The following is a 22,254-nucleotide window of genomic DNA, read 5'->3' as shown; positions in this document are numbered from 1 at the left end:
TATAACGCCTCAGCGCTCATGAGTAAGAATGTTTGTAGCAGTGTCATTTATCATACCAAAGAGTTAGAAACAATCCTACTGCCCACTGAGCTTAGATAAATAAACAGTGGTATATGTACACAAGAGAATAGTATATAGCAGGAAAAGCAAATGAACTGTAGTTGCTGAATTCACATTTAATTTTACTTTATTTTTTTTAATTGTTTCAAGTTTTTAATTTCTAGTAGGAAAACATTATCTGAATGAATACCCTAATGGCAAACCACTGTAAAATATTTCAGCTGCATTTGGGGCAGAGGGGCAGGGATTATCCTCAAGGCACCCCAGCTTTCTTCATGAGAAGGTCAGAGGTACACGGTTTGTATTACTGTGACATCCATTAGGTGATCTAAGTTGCTTTACCTTCAGCAGGGGCTTTATTTGTCAGAGGGCATTATGCTTGACCTCCAAATTTGGCCAACAACTTACTGATGAGATTCATAACCTTTGGGTTGCTCTGATATGTTGACATATTTGCTGGGTTCTGAGCCACATCCTGGAAGGCCACCATAACTTCTGGATCCTGCATGGCTGCAAGAACCTCTGGATCACTAAGAATTTCATTGAGCCCAGGCATTCCTGCCATTCCAGGCATGCCCCCCCCCCATTCCAGGCATTCCTCCAGGAAAATTACCAGGATTCCACCAAGAAACCACCTGGAAAAGAGCCATACTGAGCTCCTGACTGTTGTCTGGCTTCTTCCTCCCTCTGGGCTCTCTCATGTTCTTCCCGAGCCTTCTTGACACTTTCTACTCTTTCTTTGATCTCTCTCCCTTCACGTTTTCGCTCATGATTTCTCCGACGTTCAGCAATTTTCTGGGCCCTTGGTTGAACTTCTTTCAGCATTGCACTAGCGTCTTCAACAAAATCCAGCTTACAGGCAAGGGCAAGATCATGGGCAGCTTCTTCCCAACGGTCCAAAAGTCTGTGCGTTTTCCCTCGCCATTTGTATGGCTGAGCTGAATCGGGATTTATTTCAATAGCTCTGTCACAGTCTCGGATGGCAGCATTTGGCTTCTGTAATTTGAGGAAGACACTTGCTCTCTTGGCATCCAGAATGGCCAAACGAGGATTTAGCTTGATGGTATCTGTGAACAAGTCATGGCTTTCTGTAGTTCACCATCATTTAAGGCATCAACGGCAGCCACTTTTTTATCATTTGCCTAATCCATCATCTCCTCAGTTATCTCTACATTTTCATTTCCCATTTCTGGAGGGGCATCAGTGTCTGGTTCATTCACACCTTCATTGTCAATTTCTAGATCACTTTCCTCACTTGATGGTTCCTCTGTCTTTATGTTTTCCTCCACCTTCTTACTATCTGTTTTTTCTTCCTCGGTATTTGCTTCCAATTTAGTTTTATGAGTAGCAGGTGGTATTTTACTCCCCCAGGCTCTCCACCCACTCCCTCAGGAAGCCCATTTCCTCGGTGTGCAGAACACTCGGGTCCTGCTTGCACATTTTCACGAAGGCTCAAGGCTCGCTCACTTTGTGCGGGTCCACTGTCCGAGGTGGCGGGGGGCGGCGGGCGCGGCGGAGGCTGCAGCCAGATTCCAGCAATCAAACATTTTAGAAACACAATGTTGAACTGCAGTATGACTCCATTTTCAAAACAGACAAAACTGAACAATATGCCATTGGGGACACACACAAAAGCAATGGTTTCTCTGGGAAGATGTTAAGGAATGGGGCTGGGAGGCATTCACTGGGACATTAGGATTTCAAAAGAACAGACGATGTCCTATTTCTTAAACTGGGCGGTGGGTTCAAGAGTATTTTTTTTTCTCTAAATATATTCTCTTGTGTGCACAAATTATTCCTAATAAACATGAAAATAAATCTTAATATTCACTACAAAAAATCAGTAAGGAATGTGATCAGGTGATCCCCCCAAGAAATCAATAACTAATAAGCTGATTTTTAAATCTTCAAACTTACTAGTAGTCAAATAGTTGTAAAATTTTTTAACATAAAATTTAAAAATGAGTAGTGTTCTTCAGCACTCAGGTTAACGAAGTTATTTTTAAAATAATACTTAATGCCTGTGTTAATGCAATGAGATGGACATAGTTATACTCTGTTGGAAGCATAAATCAGCACAAGTTTTCTAAAAAGCTGTTTGATGACATATATCAGAAAGCCTTAAAAGTTGTTCCTTTGATTCAGTAATTCCATGAAATCTCAGAAAATCACAAGAGATTGATTCAAAGATTTAGACTCTATATAGCGTTGTACACAAGTAGCCAAAAATGCAAAAACATTTATACATTCATGCAACAAATATTTATTGAGCACCTACTATGTGCCAAGTAGTGTTTGGGGCACCTGCAATACATTGGTGAACAAAATTGACAAAAATCTCTACCCTCATGGAATTTACATTACAGTGGAAGGAGTAGATAATAAATGGTAAACTTAGTAAATAAAGTATAATAGTACATGAGAAAATAATAGACGCTGTGAAAAAAAAAAAAGACAGAGCAAGATAAGAGCAATCAGGAGTGGCTGGAGGCAAGACAAAAAGGAACAGTTTGCTTCATTAAGAAGATGACGCCTGAGCACAAGATTCTAAGGCGGTGAGAAATCTGGGTAGTGGGTCTTTGGGCATTCCAGGCAGAGGGAACAGCTACTGCAAAGGCCCAGGGGCACAGCTTGTCTGACAATTAGAAAAACAGTAGGGAGTCCAGTGGGGCTGGTGTGGCCTGGGCAGGGAGAAGAATAGGAGATGAAGCCAGAGAGGTAAGAGTTGGGGGCAACCTTGAAGGGCCTCAAAGGCCATCATAAGGATGTAAGCTTTTACTCTTAGCAAAATGGGGAGCTCTTGTAATGTTTGGAGCAGAGAGCTATGATGTGACTTATATTTTTAAAAGTTCAAACAATGTTCAAACAATAGATCAATGACTAAATAAATTACAGTAAGTCTTTGCTTGTTCAGAGTAGGAGCTCAGAAAATATTTGGAGAACAAATGTATACACTAAAATATCACACAACCATTAAAGATTATAACTGCAATGAATATTCAGGGACATGGAAAAAGTCTTATGCATATTAAATGAAAAAAATATGGTTAAAAAACTATGGCTCCAATTTTGAATAGATAGATAGGTATGTAGATAATTGATAGATAATGGAAAGAGAAATAGATTTTTTAAAAAAAACTATAGGGAGATACCATCTAATACAAAATGGTTTTAAGTAAATGGTGAAATTACAGGCGTTCTTATAGTATTTGTTGTATTTGGGGTATTTCTGGATTTTTTTTTTTTTTTTTAAGCAGAGGTCTTCCTAGAAGCCCATATGATTTAAATTTATTTATTTATGGCTGTGTTGGGTCTTTGTTTCTGTGCGAGGGCTTTCTCTAGTTGTGGCAAGCAGGGGCCACTCTTCATCACGGTGCGCGGGCCTCTCACTATCGCGGCCTCTCTTGTTGCAGAGCATAGGCTCCAGACGCGCAGGCTCAGTAATTGTAGCTCATGGGCCCAGTTGCTCCGTGGCATGTGGGATCTTCCCAGACCAGGGCTCGAACCCGTGTACCCTACATTAGCAGGCAGATTCTCAACCACTGCACCACCAGGGAAGCCCTATTTCTGGATTTTTTAAGAATAATAATGTATTACTTTCATAATCATAAAAAAAATAAATTTATATTTTTAAAACCTACCATAAGCATATGGTATTCTTTGTAATTTCTATGCTGAATGTCAGGAAACATATCCATCGATCAAAATTATTAGAGTTTTTTCTGGGTTCCTGGGAAAATGGAAGGTATTTGATATTCATTGGCTGAATTTAACGGCAGGCAGCCTGCAGTTCATCAGTGAGGCTGTCACCAGTAGTTCAATAAATCCATTGGAATCACTACAGAAGAATTCTAATGGGATCATGGAAACAATTTGGCTGGTAGAAAACAAATGATTAAAAAGTCATTACATTATCTACACAGGCAGGAGAATTGCCTAATTTAACCACGAAAGTCACTACAAAAGACCAAAATAATTACACTGTAAATGGATACCCCAAATAAGGGAATCATTTGATTTTAATGATATCCAGAGAGAAAATTATAGGTGCAGGGTGAGTTTGCCAGAGCTGCGTAGAACAGCTCATTAGCGCCTTCACTGGATTCAATCGACTGCTCATTTGAATCTGAGGCGCCCAGTCCCCCTCATGGGAGCCCCTTCTTGTTAATTTCATTTTGGTGTCTGGGTCTGATGTCTTCAGATGCCTGAGTCTCACTGAAGGCATGCCAGAGGACAGATGAGAAGTATCTCCTTTTAAGTTCCTACCAGGCTCAGTTTGTAGCAGCATATCAGCCTCTGTGGCCAAGAACATGTTGAACCACCAGAAACATGTAGTAATTTGGTCCATGAGGCATATGGAGTGATGAACCAAAAAAGAGTCCTTAAGAGAACCAAAAGTGGGATTCCCATGAAACATTTGCAAAGCTCCCAGAAACATGCTTTCTCTCCCTCAAGGGAAGGTTCCATGTCCACTATTTCTTGAGGAGCTGGAGGGTACCCTGTGTTCAATAGAATCTTCAGATCCAAAGTGTCTTACCCAGCAAAGGTGGCTGCAGAATTAAATTGTTGCTCATTTATTTAATCATCTGACAGATATTCATTGAATTCCTACCAGGTATCATTTGAGGATGAATAAGTCCCTGCACTAAAAAGCGAATCATTGGGGGCTTCCCTGGTGGCACAGTGGTTGAGAGTCCGCCTGCCGATGCAGGGGACGTGGGTTCGTGCCCCGGTCCGGGAGGATCCCACGTGCCGCGGAGCGGCTGGGCCCGTGAACCATGGCCGCTGAGCCTGCACATCTGGAGCCTGTGCTCTGCAGCGGGAGAGGCCACAGCAGTGAGAGGCCCACATACCGCAAAAAAAAAAAAAAAAAAAGTTTGGAAAAAAAAAAGCGCGAATCATTCAGGGACTTCCCTGGTGGTGCAGTGGTTAACAATCCACCTGCCAATGGAGGGGACACGGGTTCGAGCCCTGGTCCAGGAAGATCCCACATGCCGCAGAGCGACTAAGCCCATGCACCACAACTACTGAGCCTGCACTCTAGAGCCCGCGAGTCACAACTACTGAGCCTGCGTGCCACAACGACTGAAGCCCGTGCACCTAGAGCCCATGCTCCACAACACGAGAAGCCATCACAGTGAGAAGCCCACGCACCTCAACGAAGAGTAGCCCCCGTTTGCTGCAACTAGAGAAAGCCTGCGTGCAGCAAGACCCAATGCAGCCAAAAATAAATAAATAAATAAACTTTTTTTAAGTGAATCGTTTAGAAAGGAAAGCAGACAATAGCAAAGATCAATAAAACTAAAAGCTGGTTCTTTGAGACGATAAACAAAACTGATAAGCCAGACTCATCAAGAAAAAAAGGGAGAAGACCCAAATCAATACAATTAAAAATGAAAAAGGAGAAGTAACAACTGACACTGCAGAAATACAAAGGATCATGAGAGATTACTACAAGCAACTCTATGCCAATAAAATGGACAACCTGCAAGAAATGGACAAATTCTTAGAAATGCACAACCTTCCGAGACTGAACCAGGAAGAAATAGAAAATATGAGCAGACCAATCACAAGCACTGAAATTGAAACTGTGATTAAAAATCTTCCAGCAAACAAAAGCCCAGGACCAGATGGCTTCACAGGTGAATTCTATCAAACATTTAGAGAAAAGCTAACACCTATCCTTCTCAAACTCTTCCAAAATATAGCAGAGAAGGAACACTCACACTCATTCTACAAGGCCACCATCACCCTACCTGGGTTTGGAATGATCTCACACATTGCACCTTACTACTCAGGAAAAAAAGAGCCTTTCGGATATATGGGTATGGTATGAGCTATAATATCAATTGGGTTCTTAGGTTTTATTGTATAGGCCCATCACATATTCACAGTAGGTATGGACATTGATACGCGAGCATACTTTACATCAGCTACTATAATTATTGCCATCCCTACAGGGGTAAAAGTATTTAGCTGATTGGCAACAATTCCACGGAGGCAATATTCAATGATCACCGGCCCTGATGTGAGCCTTGGGTTTCATTTTCCTTTTCACAGTCGGTGGACTAACAGGTATTGTCCTAGCTAATTCATCATTAGACACTGTACTTCATGATACCTACTATGTAGTCGCACACTTTCACTATGTGCTCTCAATGGGAGCTGTTTTTGCTATCATAGGAGGATTTGTACACTGATTTCCACTATTCTCAGGGTATACACTCAACTTGACATGAGCAAAAATTCACTTTGTGATCATATTCGTGGGTGTCAACATAACCTTCTTCCCACAACATTTCCTAGGCTAATCTGGCATGCCTCGATGATACTCTGACTATCCAGACACCTGTACAACATGGAATACCATCTCGTCAACAGGCTCATTCATCTCATTAACAGCGGTCATACTGAGTCTTCATTATTTGAGAAGCATTCACATCCAAACGAGAAGTATTAGCAGTAGAGCTTACTATCACAAATTTAGAATGACTAAATGGATGTCCTCCACCATATCATACATTCGAAGAACCAACCTACATTAATCTAAAATAGTCAAGAAAGGAAGGAATCAAACCCTCTCTTATCGGTTTCAAGCCAACATCATAGCCACTATGTCTTTCTTCATGAACTAGGTATTAGTAAAATTTTATATAACTTTGTCGAAGTTAAGTCACAAGTGAAAATATTGTATATCTCTATGGCATACCCCTTCCAACTAGGTTTTCAAGATGCAACATCACCCATCATAGAAGAACTCCTACATTTTCACGACCACACACTAATAATTGTTTTCCTAATTAGCTCCTTAGTCCTCTATATCATTACACTAATACTTACAACTAAGTTAACACATACTAGCACAACAGATGCCCAAGAGGTGGAGACTATTTGGACTATCCTGCCGGCCATTATCTTAATCTTAATCGCCCTGCCATCATTACGAGCTCTTTATATGGTAGATGAAATCAACAGCCCATCTCTTACTGTAAAAACTATAGGCCATGAATGATACTGAAGCTATGAATACACTGACTACAAAGACCTAAACTTTGATTCCTATATAATCCCAACACCAGACCTAAAACCAGGAGAACTACGACTACTAGGAGTAGATACCGAGTAATTTTACCTATAGAGATAACAATCCGAGTACTAATTTCCTCCGAAGACATACTACACTCATGAGCCATACCCTCCTTGGGCCTAAAGACAGACGCAATCCCAGGGCACCTACACCAAACAACCCTAATATCAACATGACCAGGCTTGTTCTACAGACAGTGTTCAGAGATCTGTGGGTCAAACCACAGCTTCATGCCAATTGTTCTTGAACTAGTGCCCCTAAAATACTTCAAGAAATGATCAGCGTCTACACTATAAACTCATTAAGAAGCTAGATTAGCATTAACCTTTTAAGTTAAAAATTGAGAGCCAAACTTCTCCTTGATGACATGCCACAACTAGATATATCAACATTTGTTAATATTTCATCTATATTTCTAACACTATTTATTATATTTCAACTAAAAATCTCAAAGCACATCTACTACCCCAACCCAAAATCAACACTCACTAAAATACAAAAACAACATGCCCCTTGAGAAACAGTATGGACGAAACTCTATTTGCCCCTTTCGTAACCCCAGTAATAGGCATCCCTGTAGTCATCCTGATCGTTATAGTCCCAAGTATTCTATCCCCAACATCAAAATGACTAATTAATAATCGCATAATCTCCCTTCAACAGTGATTAATTCAACTCACATCAAAACAAATAATAGGTATTCATAATCACAAAGGACAAACCTGATCGCTAATACTAATATCACTCATTCTAGTTATCGGCTCAACCAATCTCCTCGGACTATTACCCCACTCATTTATACCCACCACACAGCTCCCAGTAAATGTAGGAATAGCCTTCCCTCTATGAGCCAGTGCCATCATTACGGGCCTCCGTAATAAAACAAAAGCATCCCCAGCCCACTTCTTACCACAAGGCACACCCACTTTCCTCATCCCTGTGCTAGTAATTATCGAAACTATTAGCCTATTCAGCCAGCCAGTAGCACTGGCAGTACGACTAACAGCCAATATTACGGCAGGCCACTTACTAATACACCTAATCGGGGAGACAACCCTCGTGCTAGTAAGCACCAGCACATTCACAGCTCTTATTACATTTACTGTTCTCACCCTACTCACCATCCTTGAATTTGCTGTCACTATAATTCAAGCCTATGTATTTACCCTCTTAGTAAGCTTATACCTGCACGACAACACATAATGACCCACCAAACCCACACGTATCACATAGTAAACCCCAGTCCCTGACCCCTCACAGGAGCTCTTTCAGCACTTCTCGTAACGTGAGGCCTAATCATGTGATTCCACTTCAACTCAATAGTTCTTCTAATACTGGGCCTACTAACTAATATTCTAACAGTATATCAATGATGACAAGACGTCATTCGAGAAAGCACTTTCCAAGGCCACCACACACCAACCGTCCAAAAGGGACTTCGATACGGGATAACCTTATTTATCGTCTCAGAAGTCCTACTTTTTACCAGCTTTTTTTGAGCCTTCTACCACTCAAGCCTCGCCCCCCACTCCTGAACTAGGTGGATGCTGGCCACCAACAGGCACTCACCCCTTAAACCCCCTAGAAGTACCACTCCTTAACACTTCTGTGCTATTAGCCTCTGGGGTATCCACTACGTGAGCCCATCATAGCCTTATAGAAGGAAATCACAAGCACATACTCCAGGCCCTTTTTATTATAATTGCCCTCGGTGTTTATTTTACACTCCTAGAAACGTCAGAGTATTACGAAGCCCCCTTTACAATCTCAGATGGAGTCTATAGATCAACTTTGTTCGAAGCACAGGATTCCACAGACTGCAGGTAATTATTGGATCTACTTTTCTTATTGTTTGTTTCCTGTGCCAACTAAAATGCCACTTCACATCCACCCACCACTTCGGCTTCGAAGCTGCTGCTTGATGCTGACATTCTGTAGATGTTGTATGACTATTTCTTTACGTATCTACCTATTGATGAGGCTCAGAGTCCTTTTAGTATTAATTAGTACAACTGACTTCCAACCTGCTAGTTTCGGTACACCCCGAAAAAGAACAATAAACCTAATACTGACCTTATTAACAGACACAATACTAGCCTCATTACTCCTACTTATCGCCTTCTGACTTCCTCAACTAAACCCTACGCAGAAAAAATAAGTTCCTACGAATGCGGATTTGACCCTATAGGATCCGCCTGCTTACCCTTTCCATAAAATTTTTCCTAGTAGCAATCACTTTCCTTCTTTTTGACCTAGAAATTGCCCTCCTACTACCCCTCCCCTGAGCAACCCAAGCAACCTAAAAACAATACTTATCATAGCCTTATTTTTAATTTCATTAATAGCAATTAGCCTGGCCTACGAATGAACTCAAAAGGGGTTGGAATGAGCTGAATATGGTATTTAGTTTAAAATAAAACAGTGATTTCGACTCCTTAGATTACGGCTAAACTCATAACTACCAAGTGTCCCTAGTACATCTAAACATTATTATAGCTTTCACTATATCCCTTGTAGGGTTACTGATATACCGGTCCCACCTAATATCCTCACTACTTTGCCTGGAGGGCATGATACTATCACCGTTTATCCTAGCAGCCCTGACAATCTTAAACTCACATTCCACCTTAGCCAGCATAATACTAATCATCCTACTGGTACTGGTGGCCTGCAAAGCAGCCCTCAGATTAGCCCTATTAGTAAGAGTATCAAACACATGTGGGACCGATTAGGTACAAAACCTCAACCTTCTCCAATGCTAAAATTTATTATCCCCACAATCATATTAATACCTCTAAACTGGCTATCAAAAAGCAACATAATCTGAATTACCTCCACAACCCACAGCCTATTAACTAGCCTTACAAGCCTACTTCTTCTTAACCAATTCAATGACAATAGCCTCAACTACTCATTAATATTCTTCTCTGACTCCCTCTCTGCACCATTACTAATCCTAATATGACTCCTCCCACTAATATTAATAGCCAGCCAATCCCACTTACTCAAAGAATCACTCATCTGAAAAAAACTGTACATCACAATACTAATCGTGTTACAAACACTTCTAATCAGAATTCACTGCCACAGAGCTAATCCTATTTTACATTATATTTGAAGCCACGTTAGTCCCTACCCTTATTATCATTATCCGCTGGGACAACCAAACAGAACGACTGAAGGCAGGGGTTTACTTTCTATTCTACACATTAATTGGGTCACTCCCATTGCTAGTGGCATTAACATACGTACAAAACATCATAGGCTCCCTAAATGTCCTAGTACTTCAATATTGGACCCAACCACTATCGAACTCCTGATCCAACATCTTTATATGACTGGCCTGCATAATAACCTTTATAGTAAAAATGCCCCTCTACGGCCTCCACCTTTGACTACCCAAAGCACATGTAGAAGCCCCCATCGCAGGCTCCATAGTCCTTGCAGCCGTACTACTAAAACTCAGGGGCTATGGCATGCTACGAATCACGTCAATACTCAATCCCCTAACAGAATACATAGCATACCCTTTCCTTATGCTTTCCTTATGGGGAATAATCATAACTAGCTCTATTTGTCTACGTCAAACAGACCTAAAATCCCTCACTGCCTACTCCTCAGTCAGCCATATAGCACTCGTTATTGCAGCTATCCTCATTCAAACCCCTTGAAGTTACAAAGGGGCTACCGCCCTAATAACTGCTCACAGCCTCACGTCGTCTATATTATTTTGCCTAGCAAACTCAAATTACGAGCGAACCCACAGCCGAACTATAATCTTAGCCCGAGGCCTGCAAATTCTCCTCCCACTAATAACCACTTGATGACTATTAGCAAGCCTAACAAACCTGGCCTACCCCCAACTATTAATCTAATCGGAGAACTGTTCGTAGTTATATCAACTTTCTCATGGTCAAATCTCATTATTATCCTAATAGGAACCAATATTGTAATTACAGTCCTATACTCCATGTATATACTAATCACAACACAATGCGGCCAAACGTACACACCATATTGATAATATTATACCTTCCTTCACACGAGAACACGCTCTTACAGCTCTCCATATCCTACCACTTCTACTCCTGTCACTAAACCCTAAAATCATCTTGGGCCCCCTATACTGTAAATATAGTTTAAAAAAAACCACTAGATTGTGGATCTAGCAACAGAAGACTAAGACTTCTTATTTACCGAGAAAGTATTGCAGGAACTGCTAATTCATGCCCCCATACCTAATAGTATGGCTTTTTCAAACTTTTAAAGGATGGTAGCTATCCATTGTCTTAAGAACCAAAAAACTGGTGCAACTCCAAATAAAAGTAATTAACCTATTCCCTTCTTTTGCCTAATCACACTACGAGTACTAATTATTCCAATCATGATAACTAGTACAAACTTCTACAAAAATGATAAATATCTATCATATGTAAAAAATACCATCTTATGTGCTTTCATTACCAGTCTAATCCCAACAATAATATTCCTTCACACAGGCCAGGAAATACTCATTTCAAACTGACACTGAATTACTGTCCAAACACTTAAGTTGACACTTAGCTTCAAAATAGGTTATTTCCCAATTATATTCATACCAGTGGCATTGTTTATCACATAATCTATCATAGAATTCTCAATATGATATATACATTCAGATCCTTACATCAACCAGTTCTTCAAGTATCTACTCTTCTTCATCACCATACTAATCCTTGTTACAGCCAACAACCTCTTCCAACTTTTTATTGGATGAGAAGGGGTAGGAATCATATCCTTCCTGCTCATCGGATGATAACATGGACGAACAGACGCAAACACAGCTGCTCTTCAAGCAATCTTATATAACCGCATAGGAGATATCGGATTCATTATATCAATGGCATGATTTTTATCCAACATAAATGCATGAGACCTACAACAAATTTTCATACTCGACCTAAGCCCTTTAAACCTCCCCCTCACAGGACTCCTACTAGCCGCAGCCGGAAAATCAGCCCAATTTGGACTTCACCCCTGACTCCCCTCAGCAATGGAAGGTCCTACCCCAGTCTTGGCCCTACTCCACTCAAGCACAATAGTTGTAGCGGGAATTTTCCTACTTATCCGATTTTACCCTTTAACAGAAAACAACAAACTCATTCAAACAATAACGTTTTGCCTAGGAGCCCTTACCACCCTATTCACGGCCATATGTGCTCTCACCCAAAATGACATTAAAAAAATTATTGCCTTCTCTACCTCAAGCCAATTAGGTCTAATGGTAGTAACAATCGGTATTAACCAACCTCATCTAGCATTTTTACATATTTGCACACATGCTTTCTTTAAAGCCATACTATTAATGTGCTCTGGATCCATTATTCACAACCTAAACAACGAGCAGGACATTCGAACAATGGGAGGCTTATTCAAGACCTTACCCATCACTGCAACAGCCGTTATCATTGGATGTCTAGCGCTAACGGGAATACCTTTTCTCACCGGTTTTTACTCTAAAGACCTAATTATTGAAACCGCCACCACGTCTTCTACCAACGCCTGAGCTCTGTTAATAACTAACCGCTACCTCCCTCACAGCCATCTATAGCACTCGCAATATCTTCTTCACACTACTGGGACAGCCCCGCTTCTCTCCTTCAGCTCCTATCAATGAAAACAACCCCCTCTTAGTTAACTCCATCAAACGCCTGTTAATCGGAAGTATTTTTGCTGGCTTCGTCATCTCCAACAACATCGCTCCAACAACCATCCCCCTAATAACTATACCTTTGCACTTAAAACTAACTGCCCTTGGGCTTCCCTGGTGGTGCAGTGGTTGGGGGTCCGCCTGCCGATGCAGGGGAGGCGGGTTTGTGTCCCAGTCCGGGAGGATCCCGCATGCTGCAGAGAGGCTGGGCCCGTGGGCCGTGGGCTCTGGGCTTAACGCGTCCGGAGTCTGTGCTCCGCAACGGGAGAGGCCGCGGCAGTGAGAGGCCTGCGTACCGCAAAAAAAAAAAAAAAAAAAAAAAAAACCTCACTGCCCTTATTGTAACAGCTATGGGCTTCGTACTAGCATTCAAAATCAATCTTAACACACAAAACTTAAAATATATTCACCCCTCAAACTCCTCTAAATTCTCCACTCTCCTAGGATATTTCCCCACCATCATACACCGCCTACCTCCCCATCTAAACCTATTAATAAGCCAAAGCTTAGCAACCTCCTTACTAGACTTGAGCTGACTAGAAACTGTCCTACCAAAGACTACAGCCTTCATTCAACTAAAATCCTCCACACTAATCTCAAACCAAAAAGGCCTTATTAAACTATACTTTCTATCATTTCTCATTACCATCACCCTCCATATACTCCTAATTTAATTACCCTGAGTAATCTCCACAATAACCACAACACCAATAAATAACGACCAACCAGTAACAATCACCAACCAAGTACCACAGCTGTATAACGCCGCAATCCCCACAGCCCCCTCACTAAAAAACCCAGAGTCACCAGCGTTGTAAATAACCCAATCCCCCAACCCATTAAACTTAAACACAATTTCCACATCCTCATCCTTCAAAATACAATACACCATTAAAAACTCTACTATCAACCCTAAAAGAAATGCCCCCAGTACAACCTTATTAGAAACCCAAACCTCAGGATACTGTTCAGGGGCTATAGCCATTGTATAACCAAACACAACCAATATCCCCCCAAAATAGATCAAAAATACTATCAGACCCAAAAATGAACCACCAAAACCACCCACAATCAACCCTCAACCCCCATAAATAGGCGAAGGTTTTGAAGAAACCCCCGCAAAACTAATCACAAAAATAATACTTAAAATGAATACAATATATGTCATCATTATTCTCACATAGACTCCAACCATGACCAATGACATGAAAAATCTTCGTTGTCATTCAGCTGTAAGAACACCAATGACCAACACCCGAAAAACCCACCCGCTGATAAAAACCCTCAACAACACATTCATCGACCTCCCTACCCCATCAAATATCTCATCATGATGAAATTTCGGTTCCTTACTAGGTATCTGCCTAATCCTACAAATCCTAACAGGCCTATTTCCAGCAATACACTACACACCAGACACAACAACTGATTTCTCATCAGTAACACATTTGCTGAGGCATCAACTATGGCTGAATCATTCGATATATACACGCAAATGGAGCTTCCATATTTTTTATCTGCCCTTTTGTCCACGTCGGATGCGGTCTATACTATGGATCCTACACCTTTCAGGAAACATGAAATGTTGGAATTATCCTACTACTTATAGTCGTAGCCACCAAATTCATAGGCTACATCCTACCTTGAGGACAAATATCATCAGGTGCAACTGTCATCACAAACCTACTCTCAGCAATCCCATATATCGGCACTACCCTCGCTGAACGGATCTAAGGTGGCTTTTCTGTAGACAACACTAACACAATTCTTCACCTTCCACTTCATTCTCCCTTTCATCATCACAGCCGTCCACCTATTATTCCTTCACGAAACAGGATCCAACAACCCCACAGGAATCCCAGCCGATATAGACAAAATCCCATTCCACCCTTACTATACAATGAAGGATATCCTGGGCGCCTTACTATTAATCTTAGCTTCACTAACTTTAGTCCTATTCTCACCTGACCTGCTAGGAGACCCCGACAACTACACCCCAGCAAACCCACTCAGCACACCACCACATATCAAGCCAAAATGATATTTTCTATTCATGTATGCAATTCTATGATCAATCCCCAACAAGCTAGGAGGAGTCCTGGCCCTGCTGCTCTCAATCCTAGTCCTGGCATTTATTCCAGTCCTCCACACATCCAAACAACGAAGCATGATATTTCGGCCCTTCAGCCGATTCTTATTTTGAGTACTAGTGGCAGATTTACTAACACTAACACGGATCGGAGGACAGCCCGTGGAACACCCATACATAATTACTGGACAACTTGCACCCATTGTATACTTTCTTTTAATCCTAGTGTTAATACCAGTAATTAGTCTCATTGAAAACAAGTTCCTAAAATGAAGAGGCTTTGTAGTATAACACAATACCCTGGTCTTGTAAACCGGAAAAGGAGAACAACATATCTCCCCAAGACTCAAGGAAGAAGCACTAAACTTCACCGCCAGCACCCAAAGCTGAAATTCTATATAAACTATTCCCTGAAAAAAGTATATTATAAGACATTCATAAAACTACAGTACTACGTCAGTACTAAAAATAATTCATTCTACTACATACATGCTATGTGTACCGTACATATTTGTTACCACCACATAACTGTCTTCTTCCCACGTATGTATATATGTACATCGTATGTATAATCATGTATTACATTATTTACCCCATGCCTAATGAACATGTCCATTCTATCATTAATATTACATAGCACATATATATTATTGATCGTACGTAGTACATTGAGTTAAATCAGTTTAAACCAACATGTTTGGTAACCCTGTCCGTTAGACCACGAGCTTGATCACCAGGCCACGTGAAACCATCAACGCGCTCAGCAGGTGTCCCTCTTCTCGCTCCGTGCCCATAGCTTGTGGGGATTTCTACTGGTGAACTTTATCAGACAATCTGGTTCTCACTTCAGGGCCATCTCATCTAAAATCGCCCACTCTTTCCCCTTAAATAAGACACCTCGATGGGTTAGTGACTCATCAGCCCATGCTCACACATAACTGCGGTTTCATACATTTGGTATCTTTTACTTTTGGGGGGAAATTGCTTGGACTCAGCTAATGATCTTAAAAGGTCTTAATAGTCAAGCAAATTGTAGCTGGACTTGTATGTATTTGTTATTTGGCTACAGCAACCTACGTTGTGCAGTCAGTTAATGGTTACAGGACATAGCACTTCACTATTCCGCCCCCCCGGCTTAAAATAGTTATATATCATAATGAATCAACCTCACCCCCCCTCCTATCATACCAATGAGCTAGTTAGACATTCACCACCCATATAGACAGACGTCCCCCTAGATTCGCCAACCATCCTATCAAAAATCTAATACTAAATCTGACATAAACCACATAATACAACCACACAAACCTCACCTACATGCAGCAAGTTAATGTAGCTTAAACATCTCATAAAGCAAGACACTGAAAATGTCTAGATGGGCTCACCAGTCCCATGAACATAAAGGTTTGGTCCCAGCCTTTCTATAGTTTTTAATAGAATTACACATGCAAGCATCCGCACCCCAGTGCGAATGCCCTCTAAGTCACTAAGATTAAAAGCAGCAGGTCTCAAGCACGCCACACCAGCAGCTCACAACACCCTGCTTGACCACACCCCCACGGGAGACAGCAGTGATAAAAATTAAGCCATAAACGAAAGTTTGACTAAGCCGTATTAACTAGGGTTGGTAAATTTCGTGCCAGCCACCGGGGTTATACGATTGACCCGAATTAATAGAACTACAGGGTAAAGCGTGTTAAAGAACCATACAAGATAAAGTTAAACCTTAACTAAGCTGTAAAAAGCCATAATTAAAACAAAAATAAATGATGAAAGTGACTTTAATATATTCTGATCACACGATAGCTAAGACCCAAACTGGGATTAGATACCCCACTATGCTTAGCCCTAAACCCAAATAATCATAAGAACTAGACTACTCGCCAGAGTACTACTGGCAACAGCTTAAAACTCAAAGGACCTGGCAGGGTTTCACACCCCTCTAGAGGAGCCTGTTCTATCATCGATAAACCCTAATAAACCTCACCAACCCTTGCTACTCCAGTCCATATACCTCCATCTTCAGCAAACCCTAAAAAGAAGCAAAAGTAAGCATAAGTATGACACATAAAAACTTTAGGTCAAGGTGTAACCTATGGGGTGGGAAGAAATGGGCTACATTTCCTACACCAAGGACACCCTTTATCCACACTAAAGTTTTTATGAAACCTAAAAACTAAAGGAGGATTCAGCAGTAAATTAAGAGTAGAGCGCTTAATTGAATAAGGCCATGAAGCGTGCACACATCACCCGTCACCCTCCTCAGGTTCCATGACAAAGCCACAATCCACCAACACATGCTAAACAAGTATATGAGAGGAGATAAGTCGTAACAAGGTAAGCATACTGGAAAGTGTGTTTAGATAAAACAAGACATAGCTTAAATAAAGCACCTAGCTTACACCTAGAAGATTTCATGATCTATGTATGTCTTGAACTAAACTTAGCCCACACCTTTCCCACCATACTAACACAAGCTAGTCAAATAAAACATTCACCAGACATCTAAAGTGCAGGAGATAGAAACTGAAACACTGATGGTGCTATAGAGAAAGGACCATAAGGGAATGATGAAAGAAATATTAAAAGTAATAAAAAGCAAAGCTTATCCCTTGTACCTTTTGCATAATGTCTTAACTAGGAACAATTTACAAAGAGAACTTAAGCTAAAATACCCGAAACCGGACAAGCTACTTATGAACAGTTACTAGAACAAACTCATCTATGTGGCAAAATAGTGAGAAGATTTATAAGTAGAGGTGACAAGCCTAACGAGTCTGATGATAGCTGGTTGTCCAGGAAAAGAATTTCAGTTCAACGTTGAATAATACTAAAAACCATAATAAGCTTCAACGTATATTTAAACGTTAGTCTAAAAAGGTACAGCTTTTTAGAAAAGGATACAACCTTGACTAGAGAGTAAAAGCAAACAATACCATAGTTGGCCTAAAAGCAGCCACCAATTAAGAAAGCGTTCAAGCTCAACGACAAAACACATTTCAATTCCAATACTAAGTAAATCATCTCCTAGCCTTATACTGGACTAATCTATAAGACTATAGAAGCAATACTGTTAACATGAGTAACAAGAAATATTTCTCCTTGCACCAGCTTACATCAGCAACAAATAATACACTGATAATTAACAGTAAATAAATATAATCCAACACTAAACTGTTTATTAAAAACACTGTTAACCCAATACAGGCATGCACTTAAGGAAAGATTAAAAAAAGTAAAAGGAATTCGGCAAACACAAACCCCACCTGTTTACCAAAACATCACCTCTAGCATCATCAGTATTAGAGGCACCACCTGCCCAGTGACAATCGTTAAATGGCCGTGGTATCCTGACCGTGCAAAGGTAGCATAATCATTTGTTCTGTAAATAAGGACTTGTATGAATGGCCACACAAGGGTTTTACTGTCTCTTTTAATCAGTGAAATTGACCTCCCCGTGAAGAGGCGGGGATAACAAAATAAGACAAGAAGACCCTACGGAGCTTCAATTAATCAACCCCAAAACCATAATCTTAAACCACCAAGGAATAACAAAATTTCACAGGGGTTGACCTCCGAGCACAAAAAACCCTCCGAGTGATTAAAGCCTAGACCTACTAGCCAAAGTATAATATCACTTATTGATCCAAAAAATTGATCAACGGAACAAGGTACCCTAGGGATAACAGCACAATCCTATTCTAGAGTCCATATCGACAATAGGGTTTATGACCTCGATGTTGGATCAGGACATCCTAATGGCGTAACTGCTAGTAAGGGTTCGTTTGTTCGACAATTAAAGTCCTAGGTGACCTGAGTTCAGACTGGAGCAATCCAGGTCGGTTTCTATCTATTACGCATTTCTCCCAGTAAGAAAGGACAAGAGAAATAAGGCCCATTTTAAGTAAGCGCCTTCAAAACAATTAATGATCTAATCTCAACTTAATAAGCAAGCACAAACTAATCACCCAACACCAGGGTTTTGTTGGGGTGGCAGAGCCTGGTAATTGCGTAAAACTTAAACCTTTATACTCAGAGGTTCAAACCCTCTCCCCAACAAAATGTTCATAATTAACATTTTAATGCTGATCATTCCTATGCTCCTAGCTGTAGCATTCCTGACACTAGTAGAATGTAAAATCCTGGGCTACATCCAACTCCGAAATGCAGCAAACGCTGTAGGTCCCCATGGCCTACTCCAACCCTTTGCTGATGCAATCAAACTATTCACTAAGGAACCCCTACGACCAGCCACATCTTCCACCTCCATATTTATCATCGTACCCGTCTTACCCCCAACCCTAGCCCTCACAATATGAATCCCTCTACCCGTACCATACCCCCTCATCAACATAAACCTAGGAGTAGTATTCATACTAGCAATATCAAGTCTAGCTGTATACGCCATTCTATGATCTGGCCGGGCCTCCAACTCAAACTACGCGTTAATTGGAGCCCTACGAGCAGCGGCACAAACAATCTCATACGAAGTAGCACTAGCAATCATGCTCCTATCAGTACTCTTAATAAACGGATCCTTCACCCCGTCAACCCTGACCACAACACAAGAACAACTATGACTAGTCTTCCCATCATGACCACTGGCCATAATATGATTTATTTCTACCCTAGCAGAAACCAACCGAGCCCCCTTTGATTTGACATGAGGGGAATCCGAACTCGTATCCGGCTTCAACGTAGAGTACGCGGCAGACCCCTTTGCCATATTCTTCTTAGCAGAATATGCCAACATCATTATAATAAATATATTCACAACAATTCTATTCCTAGGAGCATTCCACAACCCCTGCACACCAGAACTATACACAATTCACTTCATTATTAAGACACTGCTACTAACAACATCCTTCCTATGCGAAGGATGCGAGCATCCTACCCTCGATTTTGATGTGACCAACTAATACACTTACTCTGAAAAAACTTCCTACCTCTAACACTAGCCCTATGTATATGACATGTGTCACTATCTGTCATAACAGCAAGCATCCCTCCACAAACATAAGAAATATGTCTGATAAAAGAGTTACTTTGATAGAGTAAATAATAGAGGTTCAAACCCTCTTATTTCTAGAATCACAGGAATTGAACCTACCCTTAAGAATTCAAAGTTCTCCGTGCTACCACATTACGCTACATACTACAGTTAGGTCAGCTAAACAAGCTCTCGGGCCCATACCCCGAAAATGTTGGTTTATATCCTTCCCATACTAATAAATCCCATTATCTTTATTATTATCCTAACAACTGTCATTTTAGTAACTACAATCGTAATTACCAGCTCTCACTGACTGCTAGCCTGAATTGGGTTTGAAATAAATATAATAGCCATCATCTCTATTATAATAAAAAAAACTTTAATCCATGAGCCACGGAAGCCTCCACTAAATATTTTCTAACACAGGCCACCGCATCCACATTACTTCTAATAGCAATCATCCTTAACCTGTTGCATTCCGGCCAATGAACCATCACAAAACTATTCAACCCAACAGCATCCATAATAATAACCATAGCACTAGCTATTAAAGTAGAACTATCCCCCTTTCACTTTTGAGTGCCCGGCGTAGCACAAGGCATCCCCTTAACAGCAGGCCTAATCCTACTAACATGACAAAAGCTTGCACCCCTGTCAATCCTATATCAAATTTCACCATCAATCAGTCTAAATCTAATATTAGCCCTATCGATACTTTCTATTCTAATCGGAGGTTGAGGTGGATTAAACCAAACACAACTCTGAAAAATCATGGCCTACTCATCAATCGCCCACATGGGATGAATAACAGCCATCTTACTGTATAACCTAACCATAACCATCCTAAACCTACTCATCTACATCACAACCCTCACTATATTCATACTCTTTACTCAAAGCTCAACCACCACCACACTATAACTATCACACATGAAACAAAATACCTGTCACCACAACCCTCACCATACTCACTCTACTCTCAATGGGAGAACTCCCGCCACTATCAGGATTCATGCTTAAATGAATGATCATTCAAGAAATAACAAAAAAATAATACCATTATCCTGTCCACACTCACAGCCATCACAGCACTACTCAACCTATACTTCTACATACGGCTCACATACTCCACAGCACTAACTTTATTCCCCTCTACAAACAACATGAAGATAAAGTGACAATTCAACTTCACAAAACAAATAACCCTTTTAACAACCATAATCGTAATATCCACAATACTTCTACGTCTCACACCAATACTGTCAATCCTAGAATAGGAATTTAGGTTAGCCCAGACCAAGGGCCTTCAAAGCCCTAAGCAAGTACAATTTACTTAAGTCCTGCCCAATAAGGATTGCAATCAATTGAATGCAAATCAAACACTTTAATTAAGCTAAATCCTCACTAGATTGCAGGGATACGTTTCCCACAAACTTTTAGTTAACAGCTAAACACCCTAATCAACTGGCTTCAATCTACTTCTCCCGCTGAGAGAAAAAAAAGGCAGAAGTCCCGGCAGGGTTGAAGCTGCTTCCGTGAATTTGCAATTCAAAATGATCATTCACCACAGGACCTGGCAAAAAGAGGGCTCAACCTCTGTCTTTAGATTTACAGTCTAATACCTGCTCAGCCATTTTACCTATGTTCATAAATCGCTCATTATTCTCAACCAACCACAAAGACACTGGCACCTTATACTTACTATTTGGCGCCTGAGCCGGAATGGTGGGCACTGGCCTAAGTTTATTAATTCGCACTGAACTAGGCCAACCCGGCACACTGCTCGGAGACGACCAAATTTATAATGTGGTAGTAACAGCCCATGCATTTGTAATAATCTTCTTTATAGTCATACCCATTATAATCGGTGGGTTTGAAAACTGGCTAGTGCCCCTAATAATTGGGGCACCCGATATAGGTTTCCCCCACATAAAAAATATAAGTTTCTGACTACTCCCTCCTTCTTTCCTATTACTACTAACATCATCAATAGTCGAAGCCAGTGCAGGTACAGGCTGAACTGTGTATCTACCCTTAGCAGGAAACGTAGCACATCAAGGAGCTTCAGTTGACCTTACTATTTTCTGTCTACATTTAGCTTGTGTACCCTCAATTCTCAGGGTTATTAATTTTATCACTACTGTTAGCAACATAAAACCACCCGCTATAACCCAATTCCATACACCACTATTCGTATGATCAGTTCTAATCACAGCAGTGATTAGACAAAGATGTCACAAAGAAAGAAAACCAGACAAAGATGTCACAAAGAAAGAAAACTACAGGCCAATATCACTGATGAACATAGATGCAAAAATCATCAGGAAAATACT

General features: G+C 40.8%; 1 pseudogene across 1 annotated transcript in view; it reads right to left on the bottom strand.

Annotated features, from left to right (window-relative positions):
* Window positions 1-433: 433 nt before the first annotated feature.
* LOC309829909 (hsc70-interacting protein-like) overlaps window positions 434-22,254 on the bottom strand; it is a 109,576-nt pseudogene continuing 87,755 nt past the window's right edge. The window contains exon 3 of the transcript in view: window positions 434-1,579. The product of the transcript in view is annotated as a hsc70-interacting protein-like (transcript). The remainder of the gene's footprint in view (window positions 1,580-22,254) is intronic.

This window comes from Grampus griseus (assembly GCF_964374135.1).
Source record: "Grampus griseus genome assembly, chromosome: 11".
Taxonomy (NCBI): Eukaryota; Metazoa; Chordata; class Mammalia; order Artiodactyla; family Delphinidae; genus Grampus; species Grampus griseus.
The sequence above is the reverse complement of the archived record's forward strand: the minus strand, read 5'-3'. Positions and strand labels throughout refer to the sequence as shown.